At 42.2% G+C, this 19,612-nt stretch overlaps 1 protein-coding gene across 3 annotated transcripts in view; it reads right to left on the reverse strand.

Annotated features, from left to right (window-relative positions):
- Positions 1–19,612, reverse strand: part of FOXP1 (forkhead box P1) — an 801,632-nt gene that overhangs the window by 740,008 nt on the left and 42,012 nt on the right. Inside the window, exon 3 of one of the 3 annotated variants that reach the window (XM_088459769.1) lies at positions 19,109–19,222. The exons of the other annotated variants lie outside the window; for them this stretch is intronic. The gene's annotated coding sequence lies outside the window, so the exon portion shown is untranslated. The remainder of the gene's footprint in view (positions 1–19,108; positions 19,223–19,612) is intronic. 3 annotated transcript variants of the gene reach the window in all.

The following is a 19,612-nucleotide window of genomic DNA, read 5'->3' on the forward strand; positions in this document are numbered from 1 at the left end:
TATATATTCGTGAGCAACTTTTACTATATACTGCACACGACTTTCTGTGCTTTTCAGCCCTTGTGAATAGTAACATTTGCTTATTTCTGTTACCCTTGGATGTGACATTGCTCTGCTGGACTTAATATATAAAATTGCATACAGACAGGAACTTTGTGTCGTATCCCAGGGCAACTAAAATAAATAACTTTGCCTGATCATATAAAGACATGGTTAATGAGCAACAACAACATAAAAAAGGGGATGTATTAAGTATAAAGTTACTGCCAGTAATATAAAAGCCAGTCAACTCGTCCGAAGGTAGAAATCCCTCTTTAACTGCCCAGGCGGAAGTTTATTCTTCAATTTCATGGAAAGAATTAAAGGCCGTATTTATTTTGAATTCCCACTGATATTAATTCTTCTGGCAGAAATGTGCCAGGAAAACATTGCAGGAAAGGGTGTGCACTCAGCCGATCGTCCAGGGCACTTACAGAGCGCGAGCTGGCAAGAGAAATATGCAGAGCAGAAAATAAAATAAAGATAAAAAAAAAAGGCTGAAAATAAAATACAGGGAGTTGCCCTATTTGCTTTCAGCAATGTTTTCTGACGACGTAAAGAAAAAAAAAAATAGGTGTAACTGTAAGAAGTGATTTAATTGTTCTCGTAAAGAAGGAAACAAAATATACAGTCATTTGTTATTGCTGCATCCAATAAAACAGACAGTAATGCACACCAGCCAATAATTCAAATTGCTAAATCGAGACACAACAGTTGTGCGTTCACAGATAAATACTCTCTTACTATTCCAACCCCCTGGTTACAAATTATCACAAAATACAGTTTATTTCACACCGTTTAGCAAAACACCAATAGTAGTAATATAAAAGGATGGATGCCATTCCGTGCACCACAAGGCTAGCAGGGCCGTCACCCAGAGTGCCATAACTTAAAGGAAGGAAAGATGGGGTAGGCGCATTAAAAATGGCAACAGATAAATCTAGAAACAGCTCACCAGGGAGGAGTGGCTAACCCCTTTGAAAACCTTATGGAAAAACAAAAACAACTGGGAGCGCTGAATGACAGTAGTAGTGTCTAAATTTAATGTATGCAGATATAGTCGTGAAATCAAAAAATACATATAATAAAATTCACATACTAAATAGCCCTTAAAATCAAATCCATAGATGACAAAAGGAAATAAAAAATAAATAAAAATAAATTCAATCAAAAAATATGAAAGGAACCACTGTGGCCAAAGAAAAACAGACAAAAAAAATCGGCATGCATAAAAAAGGGGGATATTTCACAATGAATAAATATTAGTATAGATATGAGAGTTTCTCCTTTTTATCTTTTTGTCTCTTTATCCAGGATTGTATGGAAATTAATCAAAAAGTCTGTTGGATTTGACTTAAATAATAAAAAATAAAATCAGTGTGCAAAGCCACCGAATGATGGGCTTATTCCACAAAATTAAAATCAATTTGTAGTGGGAGTGAACATTAATATAAGTCACCTGTGCAAACTGATTTTATTTTTTATTATTTAAGTCAAATCCAACAGACTTTTTGATTCATTTCCATACAATCCTGGATAAAGAGACAAAAAGATAAAAAGAAAAAAACTCACATATCTATACTAACATTTATTCATTGTGAAATATCCCCCTTTTTTTATGCATGCCGATTTTCTTGTCTGTTTTTCTGTGGCAACAGTAATTCCTTTCATAATTTTAGATTTCATTTATTTTTATTTGTTTTCCATAGCTTAAAGGGCGCAGGCCTGTGCCCTACCTGAACTCACCATCGGCCGGCTTCTGAAAATTCTGCCCTCCGCTTAACCGGCTGGCGCTATTGGGTATATGCTCAGGGGGAGGGAAAGGGCGCGGCAATGCAGGACAGGATGGCGCTGGGTGCAGAGAAGCCCAGCGCCGGCCCTGATGCCATTATCCTTTTAAGACTCTTTGGGAGGTAGGGAGGTCTGTCTCATAGAGCTAAACATGAAATCCAAAGACATACATATGGGTCAAACAAATAAGGTCTAGAGTTTGTGAAAGTGTACTTGCATCATTAAATTTGCATACTCCGCATGAACGTGCGCACCCAAGAGATGCCAGATACAAATAGAAATGCCAATTTGCGGAACTCGTGGCAAGGTCGCACAACTTTAGTACAAAAACAACCTCGGAAAAGGTTATGAAAAGGTGGGAAAAATTCAGTCTGAATGCCCAAAAAGGGGCAACGGAGATAGCAGGACCATATAGAAGACTGTTAAAAGGAGTGAAATGGCTGATTCTTACAGTATTTTTTTTTATTAACGGTTGAAAAATGATAGCCAGCAAGTGCTTTTTTCAGCAAATTAAAGTATTTACAGCATTATGGGTACAGAGAAAAAGTTTGTAAATTAATTTTTCAGTGTTTTATACAAGTATGTGGGAAAAACACTTGTTACTCACCTCTGCAAGTTGGAAAACCCCTCTCCCATCACAATAACACCTCCACATACCTGTCCCACATCATTTACACCTCCCAATACCTGTCCCACATCATTTACACCTCCACATACCTGCCCCACATCGTTTACACCTCCACATACTTGTCCCACATCAGTTACACCCCTACATACCTGTGCCACATCATTTACACCTCCACATACGTGTCCGACATCATTTACACCTCCACATACGTGTCCGACATCATTTACACCTCCACATACCTGTCCCGCATCATGTAACCCATTTTTTATTTTTTTATAAAAATTCACCTGAAAAGAGACATTTATTGATTGGCCAAATTATGCAATTTAAACCCCTCCAAGTAGAGGATTATTAAATGGGACCTGTGAATCAGAGGTTCTGTACTGTGAGTCTGATTCAGAGATGTACACTATTCCAATATCAATTGACTGTGCATGCGCCAAGGTACATTTGCAATGCTGCTCGCAGAGAGGATTTCTTTGCCAAGTGATTAACAGTCAGGGACCATTTGGGGGAAGTAATGGGAATTGGCAACAAAAACCGCAGGCATGTCGCAGATGTTTTTGGGGCGTGTCGTAGCCTGACTCTGCGATCCCATACGTAGAGTGGTTCCGAAGGTTCAGTTTCCACGGCCATTCTGCGTGAAAACTCAAGATACACAGTGAAAGGTTTTTATTTTTTACAGTGTCACGTATGGGAAATTGCATGGAACGACCCATTTTCGCACGTGCGGGATCGCAGCTGCGAATGCATTAGCGTACATCTCTGAATCGGGCCCTGTGTCCTAATACTTTTTACCTCAAAATAAAGAATTTCTCTACCTTTTCACCTGCTCAGGGGGTGCGTACAAAAAAAAAAATTGTGAATTTGCAAGGAGAATGGATTGCAAATGCAACTGATGGTACATGTTTACTGTAAAAATGTCTTGCATGAGCCAACTCGCACCTTGGATTCACCCCATAAAATGACAAACAAAAAAAAAAACACGAGAGAAGCAACAAAAAATAAAATAAAAACAAAAAAAATCTCCCAAGTGTGAATGAAGTCAGAAGGTACAGGAAGAGATGGAAGTTCCAGCATCGGTAGCAGGGAGACTTTTCCTCAAGGTCTGGCGGCCTACACTCTGGAGATGGCTGTTAGGAGGTCCCGTAACAATATTTTGGATATACGGGATTGGAATCTTTGCAATGAAACAAAAAATAAAGACAAAAAGGTCACACGTGCAGTAGCAATGCAGACGCCAGAGACAAAGGTAGGAACGTGAAGGTAAAAACATTGGCCCTCATTCAGAGCCGTACGCCCTGAGCAGAGCGCACGCTCTGAATGAGGGCCGCCCTCCATAAAAATGGAGCGTCCTCCTGGACGCTCGTATAGCTGTGGGTCACCACCCACAGCCTATACGAGCGTGCAGTTTGATGGCCGCGATGGTCATGACCATCGCGACCATCGAAACTGCGAGCCGGAGCCTGCGGTTGAGGTTTTCAACCGCAAGGCCCGGAGTGATTTTGGCTCTATCAGAGCCAAAATCACTCCCACTGACATCACTAGTGATGTCAGTGGGCCGGCTTCTGACGGGAGGCGTTCCCTTAGGAACGCCCTCGTCAGGGAGGCACGCCCTCAGCACGCCCACCAAAGGGGGCGTGCTGTCAATCAACATCGACAGCACGCCCCCTTTGATCAGACACAACGAGCGAAGGACTTTCCTTCGCTCGTCGCGTCTGATGCATGCGCACGACGGAGCTCCCTCCGTCGTGCGCATGCTCAGTGCAGACCATCGACCCACTTGCGAGCGGACAGCCGCTTGTGAGTGGGTCTGAATCAGGGCCATTGTCGCTACCATTGTGATTTCTGGATCGATGCTATCGATACATAATCATTAAAACCAAATAATAATCAAAATCGAAATGCATTGGACATTGGGATCAACTTTTCCAAAGATCAATCATCATTATCCATCCCATTTTCTGCCACAGTCCTCAGAAAAGTTCTACACAGGCTATCTAGGGATGAGATCCAACTCACCGGAGACCTTCATATGTATTAAACTAGTCACAGCATTACTAACTGTGAAAGTACAGTACAAACAGTTACTTATAACAGTGGTACCCAAACTGGGTGCTGTGCCACCATGAGTTGCCGCGGGGAACTTGCAGGATGCTATGGGTGGGTGGCCCAGGACTTAATCAAATCATTCATGGCGAATTTGATAGGCAAAACTAGTGAATGAGGAGCACTTTGTGTTACCACATATCCATAGAGAACCAGAAACAGCAGCAGGAGGCCTGACGTTCGAAATTAAGTACTGCACATGCGCGCCCTGTTGGTCGAGTCTTTCCTGGTTAGTTTTCTGGAAGATTGGACGTGCTGTCTGTGACTTCCAGACATAAGAGTCGCATACAGCCTATTAAATAAACATGAAACCTGGTTAAGCTGTACCATGTGTGGACCAGGGCCGGACTGGCCTGATGGGCTGGTCCAGCCGACCCTAAACAGCCTCCACATACTCCTCTAGGCTTGCATGTAGAGAGACGGGGCATGCGGCGAGGCCATGCCACCCCATGACACCAGACATGGCCCAGTGAGACATGGCTACACCCACGTGTGCAGTAAGGGATGCCACGGCCGAATTACAGCCCCAGTCCGTCCATGTGGTTGGACTAAGCACAACCAGCACCTCTGCTGTGCTGCTCACTTAACATCATGTACACCCAGGACCCAGTGTACGGTCTGTGGCTTTATACATAGATTTACATCATACCATCTAATTGGTGTCCTACCCTGGTCATTCTGCCAATAGGTCACGTGCCAAGTGCTGATGACTGCCAACCATAAATTATGTGGACCAACAGAAGCGCATCCCAGTCCATCACCACGGAACTGAACCTAAGGATAACAGGTAAGCACAATTTACTTACTTTATTATTATTTTTTTTCTTTCTGAATTTCTCATGAAGAAACTTTTGGCCTAGGGGTGCAACCATGATAAACAAGCCGACATTCTAAGGACACCGTGATTTAAGAAAGTTTGGGAACCACCGACCTATAGCAAAAGTAACATATTCCTTGACAAAAATGTCCAGATTTGTGCACGAGTCATAAACCTTCAGGGTAACATAATTTGATGAACGGATGCCTGGTCTTGGTGCAGCACAATTTCAAAAGCCATCTACAAAAATATTTGAATTTTATATATTACATGATCAAAATAATGCACTAAAGGGGTCTATCCATTAGCAGATCTTTCTCAAAAGATGAAAGACAAAAAGATTTATCCCTTGAAAATTCCTGGGGCTGCGGTGACAGATATCGGTCATGTACATGACAGATTTTTACGAACGACGTACGATATTGCATGACATCATTCAGGGAGAGGATTTTTCTTTAATGTTTCTATTCATTTTCATTAAAAATATCGTTCGTCGTTTACCGCAACAGATATTTCTAATACCTGTCAGCGATAAGCGATAATTGACCAACATGTTGGAGAGACAAAAGACAAAATTTGTCGGCCGCGGGATTGTGCATTTTCATCGTTCAGAGCCTATCCATTAGCAGATAAATTGAACGACTGAACGAATAATCGTTCATCGTTCAAATTTATCTGCTAATGGATAGGCCCCTTAAGAGGATTGCAAGACCAACAGATACTTCCAGAAAAGTAGACAATTCTGTTGGGAATCAACAGAAATATTCTGTGAAGGGAGGCAGCACTTTCCTAGCAACCAGACTTCCCCAAGTCAATACTTTCCCACCACCATCATGCCGCTTTTAATGCAATAAAACCACTGTGTAATTTGTCCCTGTAAGGGAAGCTCCATCCTTTCAGTTGCGGGTGCGGTGTAATTATAGGAAGAAACGTTACGGAGATTGGAATCCCCATCGATTGCTCTTGCTCAATGGAACACAGGGCCTAATTCAGACCTGCTCGCGAGTGTAGGACGCTCGCAAGCGGGTCGATGGTGCCCTAATGCGCATAACGGAGGGAGCTCCGTCGTGCGCATGCGCGAGACCCGCATAGCGACAGCCAAGCTGTCGCTCCGGGTCTCGCACCAAAGGGGGGGCGTGCTGTCGATGGTGACTGACAGCACACCCCCTTTGGTAGGCGTGCCGGGGGCGTGGCTGCCAGACGGAGGCGTTCCCATGGGAACGCCTACCGTCTGGGGCTGGCCCCACTGACATCACTAGTGATGTCAGTGGGAGTGATTTTGGCTCTGATAAAGCCAAAATCACTCCAGGGCTTGCGGTCACCGAGACCCTACCGCAGGGACTCGTCGCAAGCCCGATGGTCGCGATGGTCTTGACCATCGCGACCATCATCATGGACGCTCGCATAAGCTGTGGGTGGTAACAGCTGTTTGTCACCGCATCGGTCTCGCCATCTTTAGATGGCGAGAGCGATGCGGTCCCCATTGCCGGCAGCAGCCCTTCCGGCTTCAGCGGAGCCTTCCAGGCAGTGCCGGGTGCCCGCCAGTTTACAGTGCCATGCACATGCGTTGACTGACTGTTACCCATACGCATTACACAGAAGCCCGTCACTAGCAGCGTTAGGCTGCCAGAAGGTGAGCGGAGGACCCCGCCGACGAGAGGGACGCCGCTGGACCTCGCTGGAGGGGTAAATAAAACCAATGAATACCAGTGGCATATTTGTTTGTATCACTGTGATATAAAATATGCCAATGGTATTAAGGATCGTTGTTAAATGGGGCCCTGAGGGTATAAACATAACACAGAATGGCAGATTCAGTTATTGATAATACCGGGAGCATCAATGATCAGTAGCACTCCAGCCAGGAGTATGGCCTGGAGACACAGTGAGACAGACATGTACAAGGGAAGGGCCAGACAGAAACAGGGTGGCACTAAATGGGAGCACAGATGGAAGCAAAGGGAGAGGCGTTAGGAGGGCTGATAGGCTTGAATGAAGACGAGTTTTGAGGGCACGCTAGAAGCCTTGGAGACTAGTGGCCAGTACCTGGTAGTGTGTTCCACAAGTTGGGAGCAGCAGGGGCAAAATCCTTTAGGTAGCAGTGGGAAGAGATAATCACTGTGGTAGTGAGGCAGCAGTCGCTGGCAGAACGGAGGGGGCAGGAAGGGGTGTAGGTAGAGAAGCAGTTGAAGATGTAGGTAGATGGGAGAGGGGTGGCTGAGGGCTTTGTAGGGCAGGGTGATGATTTTTACGTGATTCTGCAGGAGACAGGGATCCAGTGTTGGGATTGGCAGAGAGCATCAGCGGAGAGAGGAAAGTAAGGTGGGCAGTGTGGTAAGGGGGTTGTACCGGTACCCAGGTGCACAACTTCTGCAGAGGTAGCCAGATGGGGTGCAGCCATGCCCCCATGCTGGCCACACCCCCTAGCACTGACTCAAACCCGTCTCTTGCTGGTCAAGCCCCTACATAGATGTATATACACATTTGCTGAAGTAAAAAACATGGAGTAGAGCAGTAGTAGTAAATAACAAATGGAGAGCAATCAAAGCATAAATATATATATATATATATATATATATATATAAAAATATGCAAAAAATGGGGTGCACTCACCAGTCTTCCAATAAAATCCTTTATTTAAATGTTACATAGCAGCAGGTATCATAGTATGTCGACGTTTCGGTCCCAAGTGTGGACCTTTGTCAAGATGTATTACAAAGTACTGACAACCCATTTATACCTTCACAGTACACAGAAACACCACCCACTCTAATTACTAAACCCACCCCTAATTAACAAGTATAACATAGAAACAGACTATAAGCATAAAAACAATACCTGATCTGATGGGTACACACCTTATATATCACATATTAATCTAGCATAAGTATATCCAAGGCATATATACACTTTAGAGTCAATGACAATAACCTGATGCCGCTGTAGAGCGTGGTTAAGCTGTCCAGCCGCGTGCGTTCCACCTAGGAAACACTTCCGGTCGGTGGAGCGCATATCCGGCTGAGGTGTAGTCATAGAAACACAGCATACAAAATAATGCAGGAAGTCACCTGACCACCGCGGCATGTTATATCCACACAACATTAAAGTATAGGGGATGACAATGTGCGTTCCACCAAAGGAAAACTTCCTATCGGTGAGACACAATGCCCATCCCATTATCACCAAGGCAACGATATAAACAATCAAGATAGTGATCCATAGTGCTTTCAGGTATCAAACAACTGTGCAAACATCCTATATAGAAAAATGTTACATAAACAACACATCAAAGTAAAACTTAATATCACAGGCTAAATATAGCACTATAGGCAAAAGTTGATAAATAACATGCCCTATTCATTATAAGCCACATAGAAAAAAGACTGCAAAAAATAATGAAAAAAATGAAAAAAATACAAAATGTTAATGAAAAATATTTAAAATAAAGAAAAACGTATATCCATTGAAAAATATATTAGCAACAATCCAAGGTGGTGCACCCCAAAGAGAACCAAATTTATTATAAAAAAAACCAAATTTATTATAAAAAAATACCATAATGTATTGCCTCATTGAGGCCCCGAGGCCAAATGGTGTCCAGTTTGTTAATCCAAACGGCTTCTCTCTTTAAGAGCATTTTCGCTCGATCGCCTCCTCTTCGGGGTGGTGGCACCCAATCGATGATCATACATTTGAGCGATGCTAACAAATGATGGGCTTCAAGAAAGTGCCTGGCTACTGGTTTATCGGAATCCATATTCACTAATGCACTGCGAATAGAAGACCTGTGATTCGCCATGCGTTCTCGTAAAGGGCGAATAGTCTTCCCAACATACACCTTTGAGCATGGACAAGTCAAGATATATATCACATGGTCTGTAGTACATGTAACCCGATATTGAATCTTGATTCTTCGCCCTGTGTGGGGGTGATGGAATCCTTCCCCTACAGACATGCTCCTGCATGTGGTACAGTTGGCGCATCTGAAGCAACCGGTTTTTTGATATGATAACCATGTTGAGCTGTCCCTCATAGGATTCAAATCTGGACGCATCAATATGTCCTTCAGATTGCGACCACGTCTGTAACTAATTAGCGGTCTATTTGGTAATTTATTACCCAAATTCGGGTCTGAAGAAACCAAGTGCCAGTGCTTGTTAATGGCTTTACGAATGTCCGTACCCGCTGTGTCATAGGTAGTCGTGATGACAAAAGGATTCTGGGGCCTTTTCTTCTTAGCAGTTTTTTATCACCAGTCAAAAAGATGTTTTGTGCCCTAGCTAGGCATTTATCAATGGTTGGTTTGTTGTAGCCTCTTTCCAGAAATCTTAGTTTCATATCTTCAACCTGAGATAGTGAATTCAATGAATCCGAATTATTACGGAACACTCTCAAAAATTGAGACACTGGTAAGCTCCGTTTTAGAGATTCTGGATGGTGGCTCTTGAAAAATAATAATGTGTTGCGATCTGTAGATTTTCTATATAGCTTATAACCATACCCAGAGCTGGTGGCATAAATGGTAATATCTAGAAAATCTATCTGTACCTTACTGTACTGCATTGTGAACCTAATAGGTGAATTAATTTGATTAAGAACCTGTATCATCTCAAGTAGAGCTTCTTCAGCTCCACACCAGATCAAAAATACATCGTCAATATATCGACGGTAAAAAGCGATACTATCTCCAAACGGTGGCAGGATGTGAGTATTCTCATATCTGTCCATATATAAATTGGCATATGCCGGAGCGATGTTACTACCCATTGCCGTACCGGCCGTTTGGAGATAGTATCGCTCACCGTATCGAAAATAATTACACGTTAGTGATAGTTCCAAAAGACTCATCAGAAATTCAACTGGTGGCATACCATCATGACTTTTAGTTAAAGCATCCCTGGCTGTAGAGATGCCTCCTATGTGTGGTATTACAGTATATAAGGATGAAACATCCATGGTTACCAAAATACCATTATTTAGTGGAGGTAGGACCTTTATTTGATCGATCAGATCCTGAGTATCCTTTAAGTAACTATCTATACAAACCACCGCCTTCTGTAAAAATATATCGACATATTGTGCAACTGGTGAAAATAGTGAGTTACGGGCTGAGATTATGGGACGCCCAGGCGGCTTATCCAAAGTCTTATGGATTTTGGGAAGTAGGTATAGAATAGGACAAATAGGAAAATCGGTTTTCAAAAAACCTACAGTGTCACTATCTATCCAACAGTTGGATAGAGCCAAAGATAACAGTGAATCCAATCTACTCTTAAAGCCCAACATAGGATCCCCCTGTAGTATTCGATAGGTGTTGTTATCACTTAGTTGTCTTAATGCTTCAGCATCATAATCTCTAGTATCAAGTACCACTACTGCTCCACCCTTATCAGCCGATCTAATGGTGATAGAGGTATTGTTTTTCAAAGCTTTGAGAGAAGCTCTCTCTGCTGATGTCAAATTGTATCTAACTCTAGTTTGCTGTTCGATAGATTCACGCACAGTATGATCCAACAATCTATTAAAAGTTTTAATGCTGGGGTTTTGAGATGGTGGATCAAATGTACTTTTTTTCTTTAATTTAGTAATCATATTTTGTTCTCCCGTGTCATCTTTGAACTTCTCTTTTAATCTAAGTTTGCGATTCAATTTGTATCTATCAATAGACCATCTAAAGTCATTGAATCTGGTGGTGGGGACAAAAGAAAGTCCTTTAGATAAGAGACTCATCTCTGAACTACTTAGGATATGGTGGGATAAATTAATTACCGCCCCCTCTGTGTTTTTACTTGGGTCACTTTTTTCTTTCCTTTTGAATTTGCCCCGCCGTTGGGTGGGGCCTTCTGCGTTTAAAGGAAACGTGCCTACTTGAGACCTTGTATTGGCCCTTGGTAGAGGTGGTCTTGAATTGACCTGAGGATCTGAGGATATATTGACGATGTATTTTTGATCTGGTGTGGAGCTGAAGAAGCTCTACTTGAGATGATACAGGTTCTTAATCAAATTAATTCACCTATTAGGTTCACAATGCAGTACAGTAAGGTACAGATAGATTTTCTAGATATTACCATTTATGCCACCAGCTCTGGGTATGGTTATAAGCTATATAGAAAATCTACAGATCGCAACACATTATTATTTTTCAAGAGCCACCATCCAGAATCTCTAAAACGGAGCTTACCAGTGTCTCAATTTTTGAGAGTGTTCCGTAATAATTCGGATTCATTGAATTCACTATCTCAGGTTGAAGATATGAAACTAAGATTTCTGGAAAGAGGCTACAACAAACCAACCATTGATAAATGCCTAGCTAGGGCACAAAACATCTTTTTGACTGGTGATAAAAAAAACTGCTAAGAAGAAAGGCCCCAGAATCCTTTTGTCATCACGACTACCTATGACATAGCGGGTACGGACATTCGTAAAGCCATTAACAAGCACTGGCACTTGGTTTCTTCAGACCCAAATTTGGGTAATAAATTACCAAATAGACCGCTAATTAGTTACAGACGTGGTCGCAATCTGAAGGACATATTTGAATCCTATGAGGGACAGCTCAACATGGTTATCATATCAAAAAACCGGTTGCTTCAGATGCGCCAACTGTACCACATGCAGGAGCATGTCTGTAGGGGAAGGATTCCATCACCCCCACACAGGGCGAAGAATCAAGATTCAATATCGGGTTACATGTACTACAGACCATGTGATATATATCTTGACTTGTCCATGCTCAAAGGTGTATGTTGGGAAGACTATTCGCCCTTTACGAGAACGCATGGCGAATCACAGGTCTTCTATTCGCAGTGCATTAGTGAATATGGATTCCGATAAACCAGTAGCCAGGCACTTTCTTGAAGCCCATCATTTGTTAGCATCGCTCAAATGTATGATCATCGATTGGGTGCCACCACCCCGAAGAGGAGGCGATCGAGCGAAAATGCTCTTAAAGAGAGAAGCCGTTTGGATTAACAAACTGGACACCATTTGGCCTCGGGGCCTCAATGAGGCAATACATTATGGTATTTTTTTATAATAAATTTGGTTCTCTTTGGGGTGCACCACCTTGGATTGTTGCTAATATATTTTTCAATGGATATACGTTTTTCTTTATTTTAAATATTTTTCATTAACATTTTGTATTTTTTTCATTTTTTTCATTATTTTTTGCGGTCTTTTTTCTATGTGGCTTATAATGAATAGGGCATGTTATTTATCAACTTTTGCCTATAGTGCTATATTTAGCCTGTGATATTAAGTTTTACTTTGATGTGTTGTTTATGTAATATTTTTCTATATAGGATGTTTGCACAGTTGTTTGATACCTGAAAGCACTATGGATCACTATCTTGATTGTTTATATCGTTGCCTTGGTGATAATGGGATCGGCATTGTGCCTCACCGATAGGAAGTTTTCCTTTGGTGGAACGCACATTGTCATCCCCTATACTTTAATGTTGTGTGGATGTAACATGCCGCGGTGGTCAGGTGACTTCCTGCATTATTTTGTATGCTGTGTTTCTATGACTACACCTCAGCCGGATATGCGCTCCACCGACCGGAAGTGTTTCCTAGGTGGAACGCACGCGGCTGGACAGCTTAACCACGCTCTACAGCGGCATCATGTTATTGTCATTGACTCTAAAGTGTATATATGCCTTGGATATACTTATGCTAGATTAATATGTGATATATAAGGTGTGTACCCATCAGATCAGGTATTGTTTTTATGCTTATAGTCTGTTTCTATGTTATACTTGTTAATTAGGGGTGGGTTTAGTAATTAGAGTGGGTGGTGTTTCTGTGTACTGTGAAGGTATAAATGGGTTGTCAGTACTTTGTAATACATCTTGACAAAGGTCCACACTTGGGACCGAAACGTCGACATACTATGATACCTGCTGCTATGTAACATTTAAATAAAGGATTTTATTGGAAGACTGGTGAGTGCACCCCATTTTTTGCATATTTTTGTTCTTTATGGGTGGTTTATGGACTTCCTTATCGGTAAGCTACCCCAGCAATTTAACTATGAGGACGTGAGTGTGGACTAACCCGAACTATATATATATATATATTATATATATATATATATATATATATATATATATATATATATATATATAAAATTTAAACCCATTAAGTTAGGAAAATGTGTACACTTAAGAGAGGAAATATATACCATATGCATAATATTAACCATTTATTTATAGAAAATGGAGATTATTCCATAAAACACATGGGAAACATTATTCTGCACAGAGAATGTACTTTGCTTTATAGAAAGCAACCATTCAACCAAAGAAAAAATAGCGCCCTCACATCATTAGTACAGAGCCACCTAGTGGACATATTAGGAAAATTTTAAGGCACATGCTCAGCCATAGCGAAAGCCTCTCTAAGAAGCTAGCCACACACAATGAGAACCCATATTTATTAATGTGCCAAAAGCAAGGCCCCATTTACACTCACAGGCACCTTCATGTGAAGCACATGCTGTAGTATCTAATACAGATGTGCCCTCATACACGGTGGCTTCAGTCGCACGCTAGGTCCCAGGCGACACGGCTGCACCGAGCGTCTCAGAATGTGCGTCTTATTCACATAGAGATGAAATAAGCTGCGGCTTTTTCTCATGTCAAGTTGGGCTTCATCTGCGACTTTGTACGCGTTTAAAATGAATTCCTGTGCGGTTAAAGTCGCAGCTTGGCGTCTGTAGTACACGGCGAGTGGTGTTTTGCTGCGTCTGCGATGAGAATAAGATGCAAAATTTTAGGTCAAAGACTGTGCGCTACAGCTCTCTGAAGAGCACAGTCACGCCAGTCGCCTTACACCGTATGGTGTATACACGCTAGAGGGTATATTTACAAAAATCACACATTTACAGATGATTTTTGACACCTTTTTTTTTTTTTTAAACAATTAAAAAATAATCATCTCTAAAGTAAATGTGTAATTTAGACCCTGAAACACAAAAAATCGACTTTCAGTAAATATACCCCCTAAATCAAACGTTTAATAACACATGGTTTTTGACATTGTTTAAAACAATTACCGTATGTTAAAAATCATGTTAGTAAATGTATGATTTATACCCTGAAATACAAAATCGACCTTTAGTAAATCTACCTCTAGGTGTTTCAGGGCACAGCTGTACAGGTCATTTCTAGTTACGAGCATAGACCAGAGAGGGAGGGCTGCCTGAATGACCTAACAAAGATCAGATTTTGGGCAATAGATTTTTTTTTATTTTTTATTTGTCTTTTGTTCCCCAAATACTAAACAATACGCAGGCTAGCGTGTGAGCAGAAATGAGCATCAACTACGGTCTCGGGGCTGCTCCTGGGTTTCTGACTGAAAATCTCTGGGCACTTTACATGGGGAAACAGACCGCGCTCATAGCCAAACGCAGGGGGGTTTCTGGTTGCCTGGAAACCCCTTCCATCCCCAGCCTACTCCATGACCACAATAGAAATAGCAATATAGAATTGTACTCATGCTGCATGTTCTTCTCAGTATCACAAATGAAATAATCAGCACCGCCTGTGGTTCTTTTAACATTTGTCAGCCAGTAATAAATACACCTATGCACCAACTAGGAGATCTGAAAATCATGTACTGTTAGGGGCGCACTGCTATAGACCATCAATAGGGTTAATTATTGATACCATATAATAATACACTATTCAGTGCATTACGAGACCAATATGTACGTATGTGTCCAGGGCAGAGCTAGGTTCTTCTGCTGCTCCTCCAGACTCCCGGACTTGCTCCAATGCTCTGAAATGGTGCCCACATCTAATATAAAAACATTCAGCTCAGACAGGATGGCCCTACTGCCGCACTTGATGGCATACTGTGATCGCTGGTCCTGTATATGATGGAATTATGACACACAATACATTTTGTATGATGCATATTAAAGCTGGATAAGTGCTAATTGTGTCCTATTCATGGACTGGCCACACTCGCTCTAAAATCAAGCATTTGGAAACCCCCCTCTAGAAATCAAGCGTTTGCCACTGGCGCTAGCCATCCTGCGCATAGTTGAATCATAGTGGTAGCTTTACATAAAGTTCTGAAAAAAATAATTAAAAAATAAATTAAAAAAATAGGAGGTGCCCATACAAACCAATCAGGTTCTGGCTATGCTTTAGATGTATTGCCCATTGTAACCAAACAGATTATATTATCATGTGTAAATGGCAGCTAGAATCTGACAAAACCTCCACTTTTCATTTTTAGAAGTTATGATAAGTCCCTACAGTTATTTCAAAGGGCACTTTTTGTGTATGATGAAAGGACTCAGAGTATTAACTGAGGCTTTTTCTACTGTTGGAGAGTGAATACACCTGTTCTCACCACAAAGTAAATACAATTTTATCAATAAATTCCTGTCCTTTGGTACAGATAAAGATCACGGCCAATCCAGCGGTTATTTCCACATGGAGACAAAATGGGATGAGAACAGAAAGGCAGTAACACAACACAGATTTCAATTACATCCATCCCTTCATCTGGTCATCTGGTCAGTGGAAAGGATCTGCGCCGATAACATTATTATCCTCTTTTTATTTTATTGTTAACATGTATCTGTCGCCGGTCAGAGGTTTTAAAGGCATTCAGACAAAGCTGAAAGCAAACAGGACAAAGACTTTACTGTATTGTCCTATATATTGTAAAAAAGCCCTAAATGTTTTGAGATGCTGTAAGACACATTTCTGAGGCAAAAATGTATCTGAATTAAAAACGGTTGCTTATTTATTAATAACTAGCGTTGTACGGGTTTAAATCTTCAAGTTATTAAAGTTTTATTATGTGCCATCATCCAAATTAGAGATGTGCGTTTCGGCTCTCCAGAAATCCGAATCCACCCGAATTTCGTGAATCCGGGTAAATCAGAGTCGCAGTTCTGATCTTTTTGCGGTTCGGAATTTGGATTTTAAATCAGAATTTTGGGTTTTGGATTGCATAAATTACATGATTTTAGCGGTTTTTAAAACTTTTTATCTATTTTTTATTTTTTTTTGAAATCCAGATCCAAAACCAAAACACTTGAGGGTGGGTTTGCAAAACCAAAACCTCGAAGGAGATACAAATCCAAAACCAAAACACGGGGGTCAGCGCACATCCCTAATCTGAATCCATCCAGTGGAAGGCCCAGAACTAGGATGGTACTGCAGGCTCGAATTAGCTCGGATTTTCCCGCCGTATTCAGATTTTTTTCCGTCAAAATCGGGTCTCAGAAAGAGGCAAAACGTCATCTTTCATGGACAAACATCATCTTTCATGGACTTATCATTAACATAATGCTAATTTTATATGGAGAATAAATGTAAGTACTGCGAAAAATGTAATGTGTCTTTAACATACTGCTGTATCTAATCAAAAGTAAAATAGGATTAGTGATGTGGTTCCAAGCACAAGACATGAACACTGGTTTTATTTCAGCAATTACTCTGACAAACTGTCCATCAAGGTCAAATTACTTGTAGGACGAAAAAAAAAAAGAAGAAAAGAAATGGATGTTTTGCACTTATTTATCAGGCTCCTTAAAATTAGAACAGAATTGTTTCCACTGCTGCAGTCTTCAGCCGTAGAGCGGCAGCTGGAGCAGATGTTGGCTGTTAAATTTTGCAGACGATACAGGTCATGACTTCTCGGAGAAAGGCTGCGTGCCACATCTGTAGCTGATGAAACGGTGCAAAAGTGTGGCCGGCGAGTGGAGGACAGCGCGAGCAGGGGAGAGACAGACACAGCCAGGGCCAAAAAAGTGAACGGACTGCAGCGCCCGACTAAAAATAGCTTTGCGCGGACACACACACACACTCCAGCAGGATTTGCACTTCAGCCTCATTTGTGAAATAAAGAGGTTGGGAGTGGGGGAATTATTCTATTTCTAACTGATTACAGGGTCGTCCTAACGGGGAAACTTCATGGAAAGAAACTTCAGCTGGAGAGAAAATGAGAATCACTGAGGAAGTTCTCGTTGTAAAGTTCTCACTCTCAAATTCTCATTAACTTGTAGTCGGAATGCAAGGTCCTGACAAAACAGTAATAGATTTACAAAAAATAACATAATAATAATAGTAATTGGCTTCATGCATCATTTAACCTGGGGTTTGTATAATTTATGCTCGACAATCAAGTTAGTGCCATCTGTGCACCATCTCAGATATATATATGTGTGTGTATATTCTATTACATGTATATATTAAATAATATAGATTAACAGTTACATAGCACACTCATGCTGCAGCAAATCGGTCCCTGCCCCAGTGGAGCTTACACTCTATGGCCCTGATTCAGAGCCGGACGCTCTGACCAGAGCGCTCGCTCTGAATCAGGGCCCACCTCCATTAATATGGAGCGTCCTCCTGGACGCTCGTATAGCTGTGGGTCACCACCCACAGCTATACGAGCGTGCAGGATGATGGTCGCGATGGTCTTGACCATCGTGACTATCGAAACTGCGAGTAAAAGCCTGCGGTTGAGTTTTTCAACCGCAAGGCCAGGAGTGATTTTGGCTCTATCTGAGCCAAAATCACTCCCACTGACATCACTAGTGATGTCAGTGCGGCCGGCTTCAGACGGTAGGCGTTCCCTTGGGAACGCCTCCGTCTGGCAGGCACGCCCCCGACACGCCCACCAAAGGGGGCGTGCTGTCAGTCAACATCGACAGCACGCCCCCTTTGATGAGACACTCCGAGCGAAGGAAAGTCCTTCGCTCGTCGTGTCTCGCGCATGCGCACGGCGGAGCTCCCTCTGTCGTGCGCATGCGCAGTGTGGACCATCGACCCACTTGCGAGCGCACAGCCGCTCGCGAGTGGGTCTGAATGAGGGCCTATATTCGCCACCACATGTACACACTAGGGATATATAATATAGCTGCTTGTGCATCCTATTCGTATTGCTTTGCCAATAAGACACATGAACGTAAAAAAGTCGAACGAAAAGACGCTCGGCGCTACTGAGTCACGCCATAGCATGACGCGACTACAAGAGCTGGTTAACGCGCAAGGAAGATGCATGTGGACACATCTGTATACACACACACACACACACACACACACACACACACACAGGAAAGAGACGCCAGGACCTCGGGACCTGGTGCCATGTGACTGCACTGACTGAGGTATTTGACACGTTGGTTATTCAAGCCACGGTCTCCTGTTATTTTATTGTCAAAGTGCAGCCATCCCTATTTGCGCACACACATACACTTGTGTATACTGTATGTATATAGGCTATATATTCGTATCTGGCAGCCACAGTGTGTTACAGCAGAGCTGGAAAAGAGGAAGGAATAAATTGCATCATTTACCTAAAATCAACTCCCTTTGCGTCTGTGAAAAAGCTGTGACTGGATAATAATTACATTATTACTGTAGTCGGATGGCTGGCCAGATTTATCCAACATCCCCTAACGAAAAGAAAAAAAAAAAGTCAAGAAGAAAACGCCAGGCTGTAATATTTCCATCTTCTAACAAATTGCTAAATATAGGACTTAACAGTCACCCAGAGAAATGTCTTCTAAAGCCTGGACCTTTCAGTAGGAGCTCTGCAACGCCTGCTAATAAGTCAGCTGGGGTTTGGGATATTTTGCTTTTACAGTCGCAAGCGGTGTTAAGTAATCTAGGGTTGTCCTGAAATACTCTGCAACCCTGAAAAAGGTTTCTTCAACAGTCTTAACATTCCCACAACATTAAAAGTCCACTCACGTTGCACCAGAAGGAGGACGTCCGCATTGATTGGTTACCAATTCAAGTCACTCCCTATCTTCTTTATTATAACACTTGCAGTATGAGAGCTTCCCGTTCCGGCATTCCCCTTTCCTGACAGTAACAGAGGAGAAGCGTGTATGAAACACAAGAAAAAAAAAAACAGTGTACACTTTTTGGCCTTCTCAAATATGGTATCCATACGTAACATGCCAGCGTCATTATTTAGGTGGAGATGGAGTGTGATAAAGTGGATAGAGTAGCAGCCAATCAGCTTCTGACTGCCATGTTACAGGCTGTGTTTGAAAAATGACAGTCAGGAGCTGATTGGTTGGTACTTTGGGCGGGATGTACTAAGCATCGGCGATGTGGTACATCCCGCCTCTCTTAGGGTACATATCACGGTATATACCTAGAAAAGCGGTGTACATGGCAAAGAACAGCTCTCCTGATAAAAGCTCTCCTTTGCGATGCCCCTGGACAGAGGGGCTTCCGGGTTTAATA

The sequence above is a fragment of the Taudactylus pleione genome, unplaced genomic scaffold (genome assembly GCF_031769625.1).
Source record: "Taudactylus pleione unplaced genomic scaffold, aTauple2 ptg000934l, whole genome shotgun sequence".
NCBI classification, from domain to species: domain Eukaryota; kingdom Metazoa; phylum Chordata; class Amphibia; order Anura; family Myobatrachidae; genus Taudactylus; species Taudactylus pleione.